General features: G+C 39.0%; 1 protein-coding gene across 3 annotated transcripts in view; it reads right to left on the reverse strand.

The window, feature by feature from the left end:
* Gphn (gephyrin) overlaps positions 1-21,699 on the reverse strand; it is a 447,337-nt gene that overhangs the window by 28,971 nt on the left and 396,667 nt on the right. The gene's annotated exons all lie outside the window — the stretch shown is intronic.

The raw sequence follows: 21,699 nt of genomic DNA on the forward strand, positions 1-21,699 counted from the left end.
GTGAAAGATACATCATTTTTTATAGTTTACCTTCAGGCAAAAGCTGTCAATATGTAGAAATCTTATTTGAATATGACGTGTGATAGGTCTCCTCTTTATATAATGGTAAATAAAAGTATATTAGTAAAAATGAAATAGTGAATTATTTGACTATGAGAACCAGTATCTGCAAGGAAAACAACAAAGGGTACTAGATGGTATAATTTCCAAAATATTAAAGAATAAAGAGAGTGAATAGGATCTGTCTGAAGCCAAGCAACAATAGAGCCCGGAAAAAGCTGTATAAATCGTAATAAAAGTTAAGATGGAAGCAAGAAAAATTCTGTTAATCATTTATGCAAGATTTCTATTAAAGCAAAAGGAATAATAACATTTCAAGCATAGGGCTTTTAATTTAAGTTCAAGTTCTATTTTATTGTTAATTATAAGGAAAATGCCTCAAGAGATCAGAGACTGAAAATAACTGTCACATGTAAATAAGAAAAACTGCAGGCATGGCAACACTAGCATCAAAGTTAGAACAGCGAGAAAGGAGCAGGAGAGACCACAGTTACAGTAAAAGCTGATATAAAGCTGACATCATCTGTAACTAACAAACTTATCTGCCTTATCGAACGTTCTTGTTTTATCCAGGCTCAGGAACTGCCATACTAAATCCTTTCACAAGGCAGGCACTCGGTAAATATGCCAGATTAATCTTGGTTTTAAATCAATCTCTCTAATAGTAGCTTTGGGAATAAACAATTATAATAATATTACAGCAAATAAAGTTTCTGAAAATGGAAGAGAACATACAATTTAATTTTTTTATAATGATAAATGGCACTTTCTTTGAGAGGGAATTAAGTAATGTGAAATAGGATTGTGCATTCACATATCTGAAAGGCCATTATATAGAAGATGGAGGCAGCTTTTAGAAGAAACAGAGATTTAGCTTAGTATTATGGGAATACATCCTGACTGTAATAATAACATAAGAAAAAATGTGCTGTCTCATAAAAAAGATTTTTCTTACTAAAATAATCAAAAGAAAATCATGATGACTACAAAAGATTTTCCTTAACATTCTCCATGAGTGTAAAGCTGGTCTACGTAACATTAGGGTGTGGCAGGGTACACCTTTAATCCCAGCACTTGGGAGGCAGAGGCAGGTGAATCTCTAGAGGACAGCTTGGTCTACAAAGATAGTTCCAGGACAGTCAGGGCTATACAAAGAAAGTCCGTCTCAAAACAAACAAATAACTCCCCCCAAAGCCAGTCCCCCAAAATATGCTGAGCATCTGAGAATATTGAAAATTATACAATGACTATTTTCTCTTGTAATATGAAGCATAGAGGGAGAAGGTGATTTGAATTCTGCAATAAGAAACTATGTTATGGGTCATATTGTTCTTCCTCTCAATTTTTTTGAGAGATACACACATACATTAACACATATTCATTCATTCATTCATTCATTCATTCATTCATTCATTCACACACACACACACACATGAAGACATATGATATAATAAAGAAAATGGATGATTTTCAATTAACCAATGCGTTCTTATCAAATTTTGATAAAATTTAAAATAAGAAATTTTTACTCGTATTTTGAATATACTTGTATGGTTCCTGCTATATGATAAGGTTGAAATGTGTTACTGTAACATATACATATATGTGTGTGTCTTTTTACACTGTATAAAGATGTGTCTCTGTCCTTTCTCCTTTGCCTAAGGCACCTTTCTTGTAGTAGCTTATTGTCACCTACTCTGTGCTCCAGACAGGTCACGTGTGTGCATCCGCCCAAGAGCTATCTGGATTTACGAATTAAACACACACACACATACACATACACATACACACACACACACACACACACACACGCACGCACATGCGCGCATACACGAATACACGCACCAGTTAATTTTAATATGCCTTGACTAGCCTAAAGATTGGGCACTTCTAATCCTTTCCACGGATAGCAAACACTCCTTTCCAATATTCCGGAGTTAACATCTTTAAAATCTCTATTTCATCTCTGCTACCCCAAACCCAATTGGGGAAGTGGCCACTAGGGCCACTTACCAGAATTCTTACATTCTGACATGGCTGGTCCATTCTACACCCCTTTCTTTCTTCTTTTCCTTCTCCTTCTCCTCCTCCTCCTCCTCTTCCTCTTCTCCTTCTCTCTCCTTCTCCTCCTTCTTTCTCCTTCTCCTTCTTTCTCCTTCTCCTTCTTTCTCCTTCTCCTTCTTTCTCCTTCTCCTTCTTTCTCCTTCTCCTCCCTCTCCCTCTCCTCCTCCTTCTTCTTCTTGCTCCTCCTCTTCTTTCTCCCAAGCTCAGGAATCCTAAAATTCTGCCTCTGCCTTTCCTGCTCAGCCATTAGCTGTTGGCATCTTTACTTACCAATTAGAGCCAATTGGGGACAAGATTACTCAGTGTCTTACTCATGTAAGCAGTTTTGGGGACCAAAATTAGCATTATAACATAAGCGGCATTAGGCCAAACCCACTTCACCTTTCTGATTGATTTATTGGCCGCCAAATGGACAATAGCTAGTAGGAGATTCTGGGAAAGAATCGGGATCAAAGGATTTGCTGCGTGCCAGAACTGAGGAGATGTGGCAACACACACGGCAGAACATAGATTAGTACAGACAGCTTAATTTTAAGAGCTAGTTGGGAACAAGCCTAAGTTAAGGTCTGAAGCATTCATAATTAATAAAATGTCTCCATATCATTACTTGGGTAGCTGGCAGGTCAAGACAGTCTGGTGATGTGTGGTGTGTGTGTATGTATGTGTGTGTGTGCACGCATGTTGAGTGTGGAGACCTTAAGTTGATGCACAGTGTCTCCCTCCATCACTCTCACTCTTTTTTTTTTTTTTTTTGGTTTTTGGATTTGGTTTTTTCGAGACAGAGTTTCTCTGTGTAGCCCTGCTGTCCTGGAACTCACTCTGTAGACCAGGCTGGCCTCGAACTCAGAGATCCGCCTGCCTCTGCCTCCCAGAGTGCTGGGATTACAGGCGTGTGCCACCACCGCCCGGCACTCTCACTCTTTATATGGAGGCAGGGTCTCTCAGTTAAACCCAGACTTCACGGATTGCCTAGTCCAGGTAGTTAACTTGCCCTGCAAATAGCCTGTTGGGATTACAAGTGGTCCGTCCCATGCCTTTTTAGCTGGTTTCTGGAGCTAGGACTTCCAGTCCTTATATTTGTTTGGTAAGTACTTCAACCCTTGAGACATTGCCTCTGCTTTCTTTCACTTTCTGAACATTAGAATAATTCATATATTTGACTTAAATAGACAGAAAAAAGGAAGTTTTTTCCTTTAACCTATAGCCATGACATTCATTTTCAGTTTCAGAGATGATATCAATACTGTTCTTTTAAAGTTCTAAATGTTTTGCTTAAAAAAAAAAAAGCACAAAAATCCATCTTTCCTTGACTTAGTTCCATCTTTAAGATAAGTGCTAATTATGATCATAATTTTCCTTTCTCACCCTACATTATTTGCTATAATATCAGTGTAATCATTTAATCCCAAAGTTATGATGGGCATAGGTGGGAAAAGGTGCAAGAGAACTATATCTCAAAATACATCTACCAGAGAATGTGACTTTCTGAAAACTAGTCATTTTCTTGTGAAGGGAGAATATATGGTTGAGAGTATATGCCCTGGTTTTTTTTTTTTTTTTCCTGGCTAACCAACAGAGAGTACATGATTCATTAAAATGCCTTTGCTTCTGAAAAGTCATCTTTGCTACAAATGATTATAATTCTAGTAGCAAAAAAATTATTTTTGCTTCATTATGAAGTCTGCTGAAAAATTCAAGACCAAGACAAAATCTTTAGCCAAGTTTATAGTTTATAAAATTCAAAGTGCTCAGATTGAGAAAGGGGTTCCCCTGGGGGAGAGGAAGGGAGGTTAATATAGAACAAAGTGGGATGAGTAAAGGTGACTAACAGTATACAAGAGATCTAATAGGGGAAATGGGGAAAATGGAAGGAAGAGTAAAATAAAAATAAGGATGTCTGAAAAAGCCATAAGGAACCATACTATTAACTATTTACTAAAAAACACATAATAATAATAATAACAATAATAATAATAATAAGTGCAATTGTATATAAATATACATATACAGATTTTTTTTTTTTTTTGATTTAGGTTTTTTTCGAGACAGGGTTTCTGTTTAGCCCTGGCTGTCCTGGAACTCACTTTGTAGACCAGGCTGGCCTCAAACTCAGAAATCTGCCTGCCTCTGCCTCCCAGAGTGCTGGGATTACAGGCGTGTGCCACCACCGCCCGGCTACATATATAGCTTTAATGAGTTTTTTCTCACCTGGGCTGATGATGTTTTCTCCAAGAGACACAGACCATCTATTAAAAATGCTAATACCAGACATGACAAGCTCTCTTTTGAGTTGTTGGTCGGGGTTGTCTAAAAGACTTACAAAACATATAGCCTATTGCTATTACCTTTTGCTCCCTCAAGAGGTGGAAGCAACTCTCCAGACTTATTTCTGAAGAGACCAGGCACTTTAGAAACAGGGCTCAGAGACCCCTGATGGGAACTGATTTCAATGTTCCTTTTCTGATGACTAACTTTCCTGGTATCCGAGACGTTATGTAATGTTACAAAGGACGGAGGTAGCCAACAGTCCTAACTAGCTATGATGCCTATGAACCACATCAATGACCAGCATGGCATGGTAATCCTAAGGGTGTAGTAGTGGCACACATACCTTGACTGTAACCAAAAGCTCTCTAATTGGACTTAAAACCTAGTCAACAAGAGGCAAACTATCCCGAGTATTAGAAACCTAGCTGATCCCAAAGAGCTTAGGTTCCAGCCCTGAGGCCTCTGGCAGGAGCCTTCATATCTCTGCTTCGGGATCCAGAACACCTGGGCTAAAACACCATATTTCCAGGCCCTATAAGGGGCCAGAGGGACACTTGGGAGGCTGGCTGGGAGGAGTCAGTGTGTTCTGGTGAGTCCAGCAGGCCCTGGCGACGGGAGCCTCCAGGTGTCTGCTTCGGGATATGAACAGCCTGGGCCACAGTACTAGGTCTCCAGGAAGTGCAAGAGGCCTGGTGTGCACCCAGAGGCAGACTTGGAGGACACAGCTTGCTCCAGTGGGTCTGGCCCCACAGAGCTTAGGTTCCAGCCCTGAGGCCTCTGGCGGGAGCCTTCAGATCTCTGCTTCAGGATCCAGAACAGCCTGGGCTACAACACCACATCTCCAGGTCTTGCAAGAGGCCAGAGGGGTACCTGGGAGGCCAGCTGGGAGGACTCAGTGTGCTCTGGTGAGTTCAACAGGCCCCGGGCGGGAGCCTTTAGGTGTCTGCTTTGGGATATGAACAGCCTGGGCCACAGCACTCGGTCTCCAGGAAGTGCAAGAGGCCTGGTGTGTACCTGGAGGCAGACTGGGAGGACACAGCTTGCTCCAGTGGGTCAGGCCCCACAGAGCTTAGGTTCTAGTCCTGAGGCCTCTGGTGGGAGCCTTCAGATCTCCACTTCGGGATCCAGAACAACCTGGGCTACAACACCACATCTCCAGGCCCTGCAAGAGGTCAGAGGGGCACCCGGGAGACCGGCTGGGAGGAGTCAGTGTGCTCTGGTGAGTCCAGCAGGCCCCGGGCAGGAGCCTTCAGGTGTCTGCTTCGGGATCTGAACAGCCTGGGCCACAGAACCCGGTCTCCAGGCAGTGCAGGAGGACAGCTGCGCACCAGAGGCCAGCTGGGAAGAGGCAGCTTGCACTGGTGAGTCCAGCATTGACAACAAGACCAACTAACACCAGTGAGAACTAGATGGCAAAAGGCAAACGCAGGAACGTCACTAACAGAAATCAAGGCAATATGGCAGCATCTGAACCCAATTCTCCTTTAACAGCATGTCCTGGATACCCTATCACACCAGAAAAACAAGATTTGGATTTAAAATCACTGGTCATGATGATGGTACAGGAACACATGAAGGACATACTTAAAGAAATTCAGGAGAAAATGGATCAAAAGTTAGAAGCCTTTACAAGGGAAACACAAAAATCATTGAAAGAAATTCAGGAGAATACAAAAGCCAATAAGGAGGAAATGCAAAAATCACTTAAAGAAATACAGGAGAACTTTGGTCACCAGGCTGAGGTCATGAAAGAGGAAACACAAAAATCTCTTAAAGAATTACAGGAAAACACAAACAAGCAAGTGAAGGAGCTAAGCAAAACCATCCAGGATCTAAAATCAGAAGTAGAAACAACTAAGAAAACTCAAAGGCAGACAAACCTTGGGAAGAAATCAGGGGACACAGATGCAAATATCAACAACAGAATACAAGAGATAGAAGAAAGAATCTCAGATGCTGAAGATACCATAGAAACCATGGACTCAACAGTTAAAGAAAATGCAAAATGCAAAAAGCTTGTAACCCAAAACATCCAGGAAATCTAGGACACAATGAGAAGACCAAACCTAAGGATTATAGGCATAGATGAGAGTGAAGATTTACAACTTAAAGGGCCAGCAAATATCTTCAATAAAATTATGGAAGAAAACTTCCCTAACCTAAAGAGAGAGATGCCCATGAATATACAAGAAGCCTACAGAATTCCAAACAGACTGGGCCAGAACAGAAATACTTCCCATCACATAATAATCAAAACCCCAAATGTACTAAACAAAGAAAGAATATTAAAGGCAGTAAGAGAAAAAGGGCAAGTAACATATAAAGGAAGACTTATCAGAATCATAGCAGACTTCTCACCTGAGACTATGAAAGCTAGGAGATCCTGGTCAGATCTCATGCAGACTCTAAGAGAACACAAATGCCAGCCAAAACTACTATACCCAGCAAAACTCTCAATCACCATAGATGGAGAAACTGAGATATTCCATGACAAAACCAAGTTTACCCAATATCTATCCACAAACCTAGCCCTACAAAGGATAATAGGAAAACACCAATACAAGGAGGGAAACTTCACTCTGGAAAAAGCAAGATAGTAACCTTCTTTCATCAAACCCAAAAGAAGATAACCAATCAAATTTAAAAAATAACATCAAAAATGACAGGAAGTAATAATGACTATTCATTAATATCTCTTAACATCAATGGACTCAATGCCCCCAATAAAAAGACATAGACTAACCGACTGGATATGTAAACAGAACCCTACATTTTGCTGCATACAGGAAAAACACCTCAGGGTCAAAGACAAACACTACCTTAGAGTAAAAGGCTGGAAGACAATTTTACAAGCAAATGGTCTCAGGAAACAAGCTGGAGTAGCCATTCTAATATCAGATAAAATTGACTTTCAACCCAAAGTCATCAAAAGAGACTCTGAGGGACACTTCTTGCTGATCAAAGGAAAAATACAACAAGAAGAACTCTCAATCCTGAACATCTATGCTCCAAATGCAAGGGCACCCTCATTCGTAAAAGAAACTTTATTAAAACTCAAAGCACACATTGCACCTAACACAATAATTGTGGGTGACTTCAACACTGCACTTTCCTCAATGGACCGATCAGGAAAACAGAAACTAAACAGGGACACAATGAAACTAATTGAAGCTTTGGACCAATTAGATTTAACAGATATATATAGAACATTCTATCCTAAAACAAAAGAATATACCTTTTTCTCAGCACCTCATGGCACCTTCTCCAAAATCGACCATATAATTGGTCACAAGACAGACCTCAACAAATATAAGAAGATCGACTAATCCCATGCCTCCTATCAGATCACTATGGAGTAAAAGTGGTCTTCAATAACAACAAAAACAACAGAAAACTCACATATATGTGGCAATATTCTATTCAATGATACCTTGGTCAAGGAAGAAATAAAGAAAGAAATTAAAGACTTTTTAGAACTTAATGAAAATGAAGACACAACATACCCACATCTATGGGACACAATGAAAGCTGTGTTAAGAGGAAAACTCATAGCCCTGAGTGCCTTCAAAAAGAAAATGGAGAGAGCATACACTAACAGCTTAATGACATACCTGAAAGCCCTGGAACAAAAAGAAGCTATTTCACCCAGGAGGAATAGAAGACAGGAAATCATCAAACTCAGGGCCGAAATCATTCAAGTAGAAACAAAGAGAACCATACAAAAAAATCAACAAAACCAGGAGCTGGTTCTTTGAGAAAATCAACAAGATAGATAAACCCTTAGCCAGACTAACCAAAGGGCACAGAGACAGTATCCAGATAACAAACTTAGAAATGAAAAGGGAGATATAACAACAGAAACTGAAGAAATTCAAAAAATCATTAGATCCTACTATAAAAGCCTATACTCAACACAACTGGAGAATCTGGAGGAAATGGATAGTTTCCTAGACAGATATCTGACACCAAAACTAAATCAGGATCAAATAGATCATCTAAACAGTCCCATAAGACCTGAAGAAATGAAAAGGGTCATAGAAAGTCTCCCAACCAAAAAAAGTACGGGACCAGATGGCTTCAGTGCAGAATTCTATCAGACCTCCATAGAAGACCTAACACCAATACTCTTCAAACTATTCCCCAAAATAGAAACAGAAGGAACTCTATCCAACTCGTTCTATGAAGCCACAATTATGCTGATACCAAAACCACACAAAGATCCCACAAAGAAAGAGAACTTCAGGCCAATTTCCCTTATGAATATTGATGCAAAAATACTTAATAAAGTTCTTGCCAACCAAATCCAAGAACACATCAAAACGATCATCCACCATGATCAAGTAGGCTTCATCCCAGGGATGCAGGAATGGTTCAATATAAGGAAATCCATCAATGCTATCCACTACATAAACAAACTGAAAGGAAAAAAACTATATGATCATCTCATTAGATGCAGAAAAAGCATTTGACAAAATTCAGCATCCTTTCATGCTAAAAGTCTTGGAAAGAACAGGAATTCAAGGCCCATACCTAAACATCGTTAAAGCAATATACAGCAAACCGGTAGCCAACATCAATCTAAACGGAGAGAAACTTGAAGCAATCCCACTAAAATCGGGGACTAGACAAGGCTGTCCTCTCTCTCCATATCTTTTCAATATAGTACTTGAAGTTCTAGCTAGAGCAATTAGACAACATAAGGAGGTCAAGGGGATACAAATTGGAAAGGAAGAAGTCAAATTATCACTATTTGCAGATGACATGATAGTCTACTTAAGTGACCGAAAAACCTCCACCAGAGAACTCCTACAGCTGATAAACAACTTCAGCAAAGTGGCTGGTTATAAAATCAACTCAAGCAAATCAGTTGCCTTCCTATACTCAAAGGATAAGCAGGCTGAGAAAGATGTTAGGGAAATTACACCCTTCACAATAGCCACAAACAATATAAAGTATCTTGTGATTCTAACCAAACAAGTGAAAGATCTATATGACAAGAACTTCAGGTCTCTGAAGAAGGAAATCAAAGAAGACCTCAGAAAATGTAAAAATCTGCCATGCTCGTGGATCAGCAGGATTAATATAGTTAAAATGGTCATCTTGCCAAAAGCAATCTACAGATTCAATGCAATCCCCATCAAAATCCCAACTCAGTTCTTCACAGAGTTAGGAAAAGCAATTCTCAAATTCATCTGGAATAACAAAAAACCCAGGATAGCTAAAACTATTCTCAACAACAAAAGAAATTCTAGGGGAATCAGTATCCCTGACTTCAAGCAATACTACAGAGCAATAGTGTTAAAAACTGCATGGTATTGGCACAGTGACAGACAAGTGGACCAATGGAATAGAATTCAAGATCCAGAAATGAACCTACACACCTATGGTCACTTGATCTTCGACAAAGGAGCCAAAAACATCCAGTGGAAAAAAGATAGCCTTTTCAACAAATGTTGCTGGTTCAATTGGAGGTCAGCATGCAGAAGAATGCAAATTGATCCATTCTTATCTCCTTGTACTAAGGTCAACTCCAAGTGGGTCAAAGACCTCCATGTAAAACCAGACCCACTGAAACTAATAGAAAAGAAACTGGGGAAGACCCTAGAGGACATGGGCACGGGGGGAAAAGTTCCTGAACAGATCACCAATAGCTTATGCTCTAAGATCAAGAATTGACAAATGGGACCTCATAAAATTACAAAGTTTCTGTAAGGCAAAGGACACTGTTAAAAGGACAAAATGGCAACCAACAAATTGGGAAAGGATATTCACCAACCCTACATCTGATAGAGGGCTAATATCCAATATATACAAAGAACTCAAGAAGTTAGACCCCAGGGAACCAAATAACCCTATTAAAATGGGGTACAGATCTAAACAAAGAATTTTCACCTGAAGAAATTCAGATGGCCGAGAAGCACCTTAAGAAGTGCTCAACATCATTAGTCATTAGGGAAATGCAAATTAAAACAACCCTGAGATTTCACCTTACACCAGTCAGAATGGCTAAGGTCAAAAACTCAGGATACAGCAGGTGTTGGCGAGGATGTGGAGAAAGAGGAATACTCCACCACTGCTGGTGGGGCTGTCAGATGGTACAACCACTTTCGAAATCAGTCTGGCGGTTCCTCAGAAAACTGGACATGATACTTCCGGAGGACCCTGCTATACCTCTCCTGGGCATATACCCAAAGGATTCCCTGGCATGCAATAAAGACACATGCTCCATTATGTTCATAGCAGCCTTATTTATAATAGCCAGAAGCTGGAAAGAACCCAGATGTCCCTCAAAGGAGGAATGGATACAGAAAATGTGGTATATTTACACAATGGAATACTACTCAGCAATTAGAAGCAAAGAATTCACAAAATTTTTAGGCAAATGGTTTGATCTGGAAAATATCATTCTGAGTGACTCAACCCAGTCACAAAAGAATACACATGGAATGCAATCTCTGATAAGTGGATATTAATTAGCCCAGAAGCTCTGAATACCCAAGGCACAAATAGCATAACAAATGACTCCCATGAAGAAGTATGGAGAGGGTCCTGATCCTGGAAAGGATTGATCTAGCATTGGAGGGGAATATAAGGACAGAGAAAAAAAGGAGGGAGGTGATTGGAGAATGGATGGAGAGAAGAAGGTTTATGGGACATATGGGGGGATCTGGGAAAGGGGAAATCACTTGGAATGTAAACAAAGAATATAGGAAATAAAAATAGTAAAAAAAGAAAATAAAGAAAATATTCAAAAAAAAAAAAAGAAACCTAGCTGATTAGAACCTATTGTTTTGCTTTTTCCCAGTGCAGGGTTTCTCTGTGCAGCCTTGGCTGTCCTGGAACTCACTCTGTAGACCAGACTGGCCTCAAACTCAGAAATCTGCCTGCCACTGCCTCCCAAGTGCTGGGATTAAAGGCGTGTGCCACCTCTGCCTGGCTTTAAAATTGTTAATTTACTAAACCATCATAATCCCTAAAAACAATTTACAAATACTTGTCCTTCTACCTACAAATAAATCTAGTCTTTCTTTACCCCTCATCAAGGAAACTTCTCTTTGCAGCAGAGACCATTACAGAAAACCAAAACCAATCAAAAGGCAAGAGTTGTGTAGCCCAGTCCCAAAGGATACATCTACATAATAATCTCACATTTAAGGCTCAAGGGACTTTATGGAAGGGGATGGGCAAGGCGGTAAGAGCCAGAACATAAGGGAGTCTGCTGTGAGACTGTGTCTCAGAGTAATATTAGAAGCTGTACCCATCAAGTCTCTTAGCAACGTGACTGCTCAGACTTGAGCTGAATTAGGATGACAGCCAAGAACACGCCAAAGCGAATGGGGAGAAGTTCACAAGGCCTAGGCCCTACACCAGGAACTGTAGGCAACTGCGTAAAGCTGGGAGTGGAGAGGCACCCTTCTCTATGCACCTAGCAGTGAGCCTTGAGGACATACAGACAAGTAACATTATACACACCGAGCAGGTTATAGTTAGCAATATGTATTTACATTTATGCATGCAATAACAGTTAATGAAAAAAGGCCATGAATTTGAAGGAGAACAGAGCAGAGATAGATTGGAGGGTTTGGAGGGTAATTGTAATCTCAGCTTTCTCCTCTGAAATGTCAAAGTGCTCAGAAAGCAAATACATTTTATTTAAAGTACTTAATATAAAAACAGATGAACAACATTTTTGTTTTGTTTTGTTTTATGATGAATGAAAATGGAAGATTGTGGGATTAAAGAATAAATGCAGTAAATAAATACCCAAACAACAAAAGCAGCTTGGGGGCATTTACTAATTTCTTCAAAGAGCAAGGATAACTAAAAGCATTTTCTGGACACTAGTTCATATACAGCATAACACATGTGCTATACATGGCTGTTATTTCCTCCTACTTCAGTTCCATGAGGTATTTTGGCACTACGCAATTTTTAACAAAAGAGGAAAACAAGGCCAAGTTATGAAGCCAATAAGCTAGTGCAGAAAACATTTGAAAAAATTAAGAAAATACTAGGTGTGGTGGTGCATGCCTGTAATCTCAGCAGTTTGGAGATAGCTGGGTGATCACTGTGAGTTTGAGGCTAGCCTAGTCAACATAGGGAGATGCAGCCCAGCCACAGCTACATAGTAAGACCTTGTCAAAAGAAAATTAAGAAAAATGAATAAAACAGTGATATTATTGACTGAAGTTAAAATATATTGATTAAAATGAGTATATGTATATACACATGTATGTATATGAAATATATGAGTGCAACATAATAACTGGAACTGGGTTGAGGGTCTTTAGTAAAGTTTGTGAGGTTAGTATAGTGTCAGGTCCAAAAGAAGAGGACCAATGGCTTCCTGTGGTGCCTATTAGCATACCAAAGCTCATGCTGGCCTCCAGGGCCTCAGCTTCTCACACACCAGGGTTCCTGCTGCCTCCTGGCTCTTCTTACCCTGCTACTAACCTAAACATCTCCACCATCAGCATCCTGTCTGCCAGCTTCTCATTCCCACATAACTCTGCCATTTCAGCCATTTGTTCTTTGCTGTTTGTCTGTCTTCTTTTGTTCCTCCTCTTGCTCTCCATCTCCTTCTCTTCTCTCGGCCTTGTCCTATCTGCTGGCCATGTTTAATTTACTACTTTCCCTTCCTCATCTGGACCCTTCTTCCAGATGCTCCTGGCCGTACTTGCCCTCATATCTGCAATAAAAACCTTCCTGTCAACCAGACCTTGGAGCTGTCATGTTCTCACTTTATACAGATAGGAAATTTCTACCAGAATAGTATTATTTACAGATAACTCCTCGAAGAAACAAAATATCAAGGCTTAAGGATTCAAAAAGGTGACTTTAATAGCCACTAAAGAAGTCTCCCCCCCCCCCCAAAAAAAAAGAATGAGAGGACTAGCTGGTGGTGGTGGTGCACACCTTTAATCCCAGCACTTGGGAGGCAGAGGCAGGTGCCAGCCTGGTCTACAGAGTGAGTTCCAGGACAGCCAGGACTACACAGAGAACCCTGTCTCGAAAAACCAAAAAAAAAAAAAAAAAAAAAAAAAAAAAAAAAAAAAAAACCCAAAAAAAGAATAAAAAAATGAGAAGACTATCTTTTAATTAAATGCATGTTCATTAAAGTATGAAGAATTATTTGTTAATGAAAAAATAGTTTTTCAATAAATGATAAACATTCTGTTGATCAAAATTTAAAACTATACTTTTAGCAGAAAAGAGTTCACTTCATAAGAAGTAGGCAGTTTATAAATAACCAATTAAGTGAAATCTAAACTCCTAGTTGATTAAAAAACATCCCACTTTAAGAACATTAGGGAAGCTCTAAGAAGTTAAATCTGTTTAGATCACAAATTGGAAGCTGTAAGGCACTGGGCTTTGCCCAAGCAATCAATGTCCTATTAAATGTATCTTGATAATTTTTGCGAAATGTGCCAGTTTTATAAGAACCCAATTTGCTATCTCAGTACTTGTTAATCTTCCACTTCGTGCTTTAATGTGAAGAGGCAGCTTTACAAATTGGCAGCTGTAAGGCTGAAATCCAAATACAGTCCAAGACAAAGCCAAGTAACTCAGCAGGATTTGAGTGGGGCTGGCTTCTAAGAAACCTTCTTTTCTAGAAGGGGGAACATTTTACTTAATTATAGGAAGGAATTCAAATCTTGAAATGTTACAGGGTCCAAGTCAGTACTTGAGAAGCTATGCTACTGAGTTGTGTCTTAAGCTGAGGTACAAACAGTATAATAGTTAAAAAACAGTTTTTGGAATGAAATAAAGTTCAATTAATACTGAATTTTCTTTTTAAAATTAAAAGTGATTTTATTTTATGTATCTGAGTGTTTTGCTTGTGTGTATGTATGTGCACTGTGTGCACACATGGAGCCTGAGAATGTCAGGAGAGAGCTTTGGGCTCCCTGGGATTGGAGTTATAATCATACAGAAACCACACTTAGGGCTTTTCAGATGACAAGAATATATGGATCACTCTCTACCCTTATCTGTCAGAGCTTAGTATGGTTCTGTGCTTGAAAACATTCTTGAGCTGTTTCTCATTGAGTTTCTCCCATGACTACTTGTTTCCTTGCAGAGTTTCTCACAGAGGCTTCTGTCTAACAATATTTGCTTTCATTAGAAAAGGGAATACATAGCAAAAAGAATGAACAGGCAACCTACACAGAATATCAATAGCTGTACAGTGATGTACCTTGTTTCCCTTGCTAAATTCCCAGTACAGATTTTCATTAGAAAAGCAGTAAATTCTTTCCTCCTACATTCCACCTCTTAAGTTCTAAACCATTCATCTGAGCTTCTTTTATATAGCACTCTAAGACTGAAAAAGTCTATATTAACACCACGCAAACAACCCTGCTCTCAGTTTTATATAAGGTATTGCTACCAAATAAAAGGACATATACTAGAAAGTGGCACATTTTTCTGAATTGCCTAATATACTGCTTTTATAGTTTGCTGTTCATTATACTTTCAAAGTATGGCTTTGAGGTTAAATTTAAAATCAATATTATAACATCATCAGGAAATGTCTATCACAAAGTAATTAAGAACTTTACATCAGTGTTAGATCATAGACCCCTCTACCCACCCCAGTCTCCCCTACTCCCTCAGCTCTCTCTGGGGCAGAGAGTTGATAAAGTATGTTGTGCGCTCTTGCAGTCTCCCACCTTGCAGCTGGAAATACCCTTGAATTATAACTTTACTTTCAGCACCTTGTGACTTCTGGCATGTAGGCTAGGTTACCATGAGGTGGAACTGTATCCTCCCACCCTGAAAATTCCCTTCATTCCTGAATCTGGAAGGAATGAAAGGTCTGTGTCCTTCGAGGGCCTTGATGTTATCTCTTCTAATTGCTCTCTAGTTTTAGGGCCTCATCACTCAAGAGTTTGTAAGTCTCTTAACAAAGGACAATTCAATTCAGTCCTTTTCCACAACCCCCCCTTTTTTTTTCAATTGAATAGATTCTTCATTTACATTTCAAATGTTATACCCTTTCTTGGTTTCTCCCCTCCAGGAATAGCCCCAACCCATCCTCTCACCTCCTGCCTCCAAGAATAGGCTCCTCCACCCAACCCACTCATGACCCCCACTCAATTTCCCCACACTGGGGCCTCTATCAAGCCTTCACAGGACCAAGGACGTCTCCTCCCACTGATGCCCGACAAGGCATTCTTCTGCCACTCTTTTGGCTGGAACCATGTGTACCCCTTGGTTGATGGCTTAGTCCCTGGGAGCCCTGGGGCTTCTGGTTGACCGACATCTTTTTTCTTCCCATGGGGCTGCAAACCCCACAGCTTCTCTAGTCTGCCTTCCAACTCCTCCATTGTGAACCCCACGCTCAGTCCAATGGTTGGCTGCTAGTATTTGTCTCTGTATCTGTAAGGCTCTGGCAGGGCCCCTCCAAAAGACAATCATAACAGGTTCCTTTTGGTATGCACTTCTTGTCATCCACAGTAGTTTTGGGGTTTGGTGACTGTTTATAGGATGATTCCCCGGGTAATACGACTGTGGCCTTTCCTTCAGTTTCTGCTCCGTACTTTGTCTTCATAGTTGTTCCGGTGAATATTTTGTTCCCTTTCTCTGAGGAACCAAAGTACCCCCACGTTGGTCTTCCTTCTCATTGAGCTTCCTATGGTCTGTGATTTGTAACATGTTTATTTTTGAGCTTTTGGGCTAATATCCACTTATCAGTGAGTGCATACCATTTGTGTTCTTTTGTGATTGGGTTACCTCACTCAAGATGACACTTTCTAGTTCCATCCATTTGCCTAAGAATTTCATGAATTCATTGTTTTTAATAGCCGAATAGTACTCCATTGCATATATATACCACAATTTCTGTATCCATTACTCAGTTGAAGGACATCTGGGTTATTTTCAGCCTCTGTCTATTATAAATAAGGCTGCTATGAACATAGTAGAACATGTGTCCTTATTAAATGCTGGAGTATCTTCTGGGTATATGCCCAGGAGTGGTATAGGTGTATCCTCAGGTAGTACTATGTCCAATTTTCTGAGGAACAGCCAAATTGACTTCCAGAGTGGTTTTACCAGCTTGCAATCCCACCAGCAATGGAGGAGTGTTCCTTTCTCCACATCCTCTCCAGCATCTGCTATCCCCTGAGTTTTTTATCTTAGCCAATCTGACTGGTGTGAGGTGGAATCTCAGGGTTATTTTGATTTACATTTCCCTGATAACTAAGGATGCTGAACATTTCTTTAGGTGCTTCAGAGCCATTCAAATTTCCTCAGTTGAAAATTCCCTGTTTAGGTCTGTACCCCATTTTTTAATAGGGTTATTTGACACTCTGGAGTCTAACCTCTTAAGTTCTTTGTATACATTGGATATTAGCCCTCCATTAGATGTAGGATTGGTAAAGATCTTTTCCCAATCTGGTTGCCGTTTTTCCCTATTTACAGTGTCCTTTGCTTTACAGAAGCTTTGCAATTTTGTGAGGTCTCATTTGTCAATTCTTGTTCTTAGAGCATAAGCCACTGGTGTTCTATTCAGGAAAATATTCCCTGTGCCCATGTGTTCAAGATTCTTCCTCACTTTCTCCTCTATAAGCTTCAGTGTATTTTATGTGGAGGTTCTTGATCTATTTGGACTTGAGCTTTGTACAAGGAGATAAGAATAGGTCATTTGCATTTTTCTGCATGCTGACCTCCAGTTGATCCAGCACCATTTGTTAAAAATGCTGTCTTTTTTTCCACTCGATGTTTTCAGTTCCTTTGTCAAATATCAGGTGACAGTAGGAATGTGGGTTGATATCTGGGTCTTCAATTCTATTCCATTGATCTTCCTGCCTGTCACTGTACCAATACCATACAGTTTTTATCACTATTGCTCTGTAGTAGAGCTTGAGGTCAGGGATGGTGATTCCCCCAGTAGATCTTTTTTTTTTGGAGAATAGTTTTCCCTATCCTGGGTTTTTTGTTATTCCAAATGAGTTTGCAGATTGCTCTTTCTACCTCTATGAAGAATTGATTTGGAATTTTGATGGAGATTGCACTGCATCTGTAGATTGCTTTTGGCAATATGGCCATTTTTACTACATTAATCCTTCCAATCTATGAGCATTACAGATCCTTCTGAGATCCTCTATTTCTTTCTTTCTTCAGAGGCTTGAAGTTCTTGTCATACAGTTCTTTCACTTGTTTGATTAGAGTCACACCAAAGTATGTAATATTATTTGTGACTATTGTGAAGGGTGTCATTTCCCTAATTTCTTTCTCAGCTTGTTTATCCTTTGAGTAGAGGAAGGCTACTGATTTGTTTGAGTTAATTTTTTTATCCAGCCACTTTGTTGAAGTTGTTTATCAGCTGTAGGAGTTCTCTGGTAGACTTCTTGGGGTCAGTTAAGTATACGAGCATATCATCTGCAAACAGTGATACTTTGACTTCTTCCCTTCCAATTTGCATACCTTTGACATCCTTTTGTTGTCAAAAAATATATTCACTATATCTATATTGAATAGATAGGGAGAGAGTGGGCAGCCTTGTATGGTTCCCAATTTTAGTGGGATTGCTTCAAGTTTCTCTCCATTTAGTTTGATGTTAGCTACCACTTTACAGTATATTGCTTTCACTATGTTTAGGTATGGGCCTTGAATTCCTGATCTTTCCAAGACTTTTAACATGAAAGGATGTTGAATTATGTCAAATGCCTTTTCAGCATCTAATGAAATGACCATGTGGTTTTTTTTTTCCTTTGAGTTAGTTTATGTGGTGGATTACACTGATAGAATTCTGTATATTGAACCATTCCTGCATCTCTGGGATGAAGCCTACTTGATCATGGTGAATATTGTTTTGCTGCATTCTAGGATTTGTTTGGCCAGAATTTTATTGAGAATTTTTGCATCAATGTTCATAAAGGAAATTGGTCTGAAGTTCTTTTTCCTTGTTTGGTCTTTGGTTTACTTATGTGCATTATTGTGACTTCATAGAATGAATTGGGTAGTTTCCCTTGAGTTTCTGTTTTGTGGAATAGTTTGAAGAGCATCAGTATTAGCTCTTCTTTGAAGATCTGATAGAATTCCCCACTAAACCCATGGGCTTTTTTTATTTTTTATTTTTTATTTATTTATTTATTTATTTTTGGGGAGACTATTAACAACTGCTTCTATTTCCTCAGGACTTATGGAACTATTTAGATAGTTAATCTGGTCCTGTTTTAAAGTTGGCACCTGGTATGTATATAGAATTTATCCATTTCGTCCAGATTTTCCAATTTTGTTGAGTATAAGCTCTTATAGTATGATCTGATGATTTTTTTGCATTTCCACAGTTTCTTTTGTTATGTCTCCCTATTCATTTCTGATTTTATTAATTTGGGTAGTACCTCTGAGCCCTCTGGTTAGTCTGGCTAAGGGTTTCTCTATCTTGTTGATTTTCTCCAAGTACCAGCTCCTGGCTTTGTTGATTCTTTGTATGGTTCTTTTTGTTTCTATTTGGTTGATTTTGGCCCTGAGTTTGATTTTTTCCGGCCATCTACTCCTCTTGGGTTTATTTGCTTCCTTTTGTTCTAGAGCTTTCAGGTGTGTTGTCAAACTGCTAGTGTAAGTTCTCTCAAATTTCTTTTTGGAGGCACATAGAGGTATGAGTTTTCCTCTTAGCACTACTTTCATTGTGTCCCATAAGTTTTGGTATGATGTGTCCTCATTTTCATTAAATTCTAAAAAGTCTTTAATTTCTTTCTTTATTTCTTCCTTGACCAAGATATCATTGAGTAGAACATTGTTCAATGTCCATGCGGATGTGTGTTTTCTGTTGTTTTTGTTTGAACTCAAGACCATCCTTAGGCCATGGTGATCTGATAGGGTGCATGGAATTATTTCAAAATTCCTGTATCAGTTGAGGCCTGTTTTGTGCCCAATTATATGGCCAGTTTTGGAGAAGGTACCATGAGGTGCTGAGAAGAAGGTATATTTTTTTGCTTGATGATGGAATGTTTTATAAATATCTGTTAGATCCATTTGGTCCATAACTTTAATTTCACTGTGTCTCTGCTTAGTTTCTCTTTCCATGATTTGTCCATTGTTGAGAGTGGGGTATTGAAGTCTCCCGATATAACTGTGTGGGGTTCAATGTGTGCTTTGAGCTTTAGTAAAGTTTCTTTTATGAATGTGGGTGACCTTGCATTTGGAGCATAGATGTTCAGAATTGAGAGTTCATCTTGGTAGATTTTTCCTTTGATAAGTATTAAGTGTCCTGCCTTATCTTTTTTTGACAACTTTTGGTTGAAAGTTAATATTATCCAATATAAGTATGGCCACTCCGGCTAGTTTCTTGGGATCATTTGCTTGGAAAATTGTTTTCCAACCTTTGACTCTGAGGTAATGAGTGTCTTTGTCACTGAGGTAGGTTTCTTCTATGCAGCAAAATGTTGGGTTCTGTTTACATTTTCAGTTTGTTACTCTATGTCTTTTTATTGGGGAATTGAGACCATATATGTTAAGAGATATTAAGGAAAGGTGATTGTTGCTTCCTATTATTTTCATTGTTAAAGGTGGAATTTTGTTTGTGTGGCTATCTTCTATTGGGCTAGTTGAAAGAAGATTACTTTATTGTTTTTTCTAGGGTGTAGTTTCCCATCTCATGTTGGTGTTTTCCACCAATTATCCTTTGAAGTGCTGGGCACAAACCCACTTTTTAAAGTTAATCTATTCATAAACCAACACAAGAGTACTTTAAAGGTGCTTTGGTGGTTATAGTAAGATAATGTCAATAATATAGTTTACCAAGTACCTAAGTACCTTAAAAAAAAAAAAGGAAAGATTCTTCTCAAACTAAACCAAACAAAACCAAAAACAAAACAAACAAACAAAAAAACCAAACCAAACCTGGCTGCCATGGCCAAGGCCCTTGAAAATTATTAGTTTACCTGTGCTATATAACATGCATGTACACACATTGCATACCCCATGAAAAATCAAAACAAACCAACATGGAAAGTACAGAATGGAAGTAAGAATACATAGAGTTATGGGTCAGAACAGTGCAATTTAGGGCTAGGATATATAACAATATGAATAATAAGTAAAAAGCTCCCTTACTTTTACATGTTGTGAAGGGTTCATAAATGCACTTGAAGGCAGGGCCAACACCATGGTTTGGTGGGAACTAAGATTTTTTCTGCTGAGTTCGTTTCTTGCTTATTTTATCCTGTGATTTTAAAACTCTTAAATCCATCCTATCTCTTTTCAGAAGTTTGTATATGTATGTTCTTTAAAGTTGTATCTATGCCAATATTGATTTTAGGTACTTAAAATTTATATTAAAAGACAGATTACTGATTAGGTCCAAATTCAAAGAACTGGATTATGTTTCCCCTGCTGTGAAGCTCTTCCCACTTTCTTTCTAGGAGATAGGTCTCTGATACTAGGTAACTTGGATAGTGGTCATCAGCCATGGGCTTCTTTAAACAGCCAGGTGAACATAAGAGTAAAAATTTTTTAAAAGGAATGAAGTTTAAAGACACATCAAGCAATCTCAGGAAATAAGAACTTTAAAATGTTCTGAGGTCAGAGCTTCTTCAAAAGCACTCATCTTAAAGTCAATGCATAATGAGCTTTCTCTGGTGGCAAGGAAGATGAGGGAGATACAGGTGACAGATGCATGGCATCCATTCCTCCAGCGGATCTTGTTTTATCTTTACTAGGAGGATGTTTAGTTATTACTACAAGCAGTGACACTTGTAGAGAACAGAGATCTGCCCCTAATGGAAAGGGCTAAGTAGCAGTGTTGCTGAGCAGTGGGATGCTCAGAAAACAGACTTTTTTTTTTAATGATGAGATATACCATTAGAAACTGAGAGAAACATTTGGAGAATTTACTAAAGATCTAAACTGACTCGGTAGTTAGGGAGCAATGTGCTCTTAAATATGAACACATATAGTTAATGCACCTCTTTTGCACTTAAATAGGTGAAGCTGGAAGAAATTTGGGTTGTGCAAAGAATTCAAAATAAAGCCCATGGAAAACAACTGTGCTTAAATGTCAAAGAACCAGGTAATACTAGTTTTGATAGCTTTTCTTAGGCTTCTTTCCTGTTTTTCCATTGTCTTTCTTGAAATAGAAGTGTGAGCGGCAATGGCATCATCACCCTTATTCACCAGCATAAACTCAATTTCATTGACTTATAAAAAATCCTCAATTTAACACACCACAGCAAAGTGAAATATTTCTCACTTTGTAATACCAATTTTAAGAAGTATTTATTACTAATATTATCTATGCACCTCTATAATCCTTAGGCTTCTGAAGAATGTGACCAATGAAAACCACGTTTTTCAGTC

Source organism: Apodemus sylvaticus, chromosome 6 (assembly GCF_947179515.1).
Source record: "Apodemus sylvaticus chromosome 6, mApoSyl1.1, whole genome shotgun sequence".
In the NCBI taxonomy this organism is placed as follows: domain Eukaryota; kingdom Metazoa; phylum Chordata; class Mammalia; order Rodentia; family Muridae; genus Apodemus; species Apodemus sylvaticus.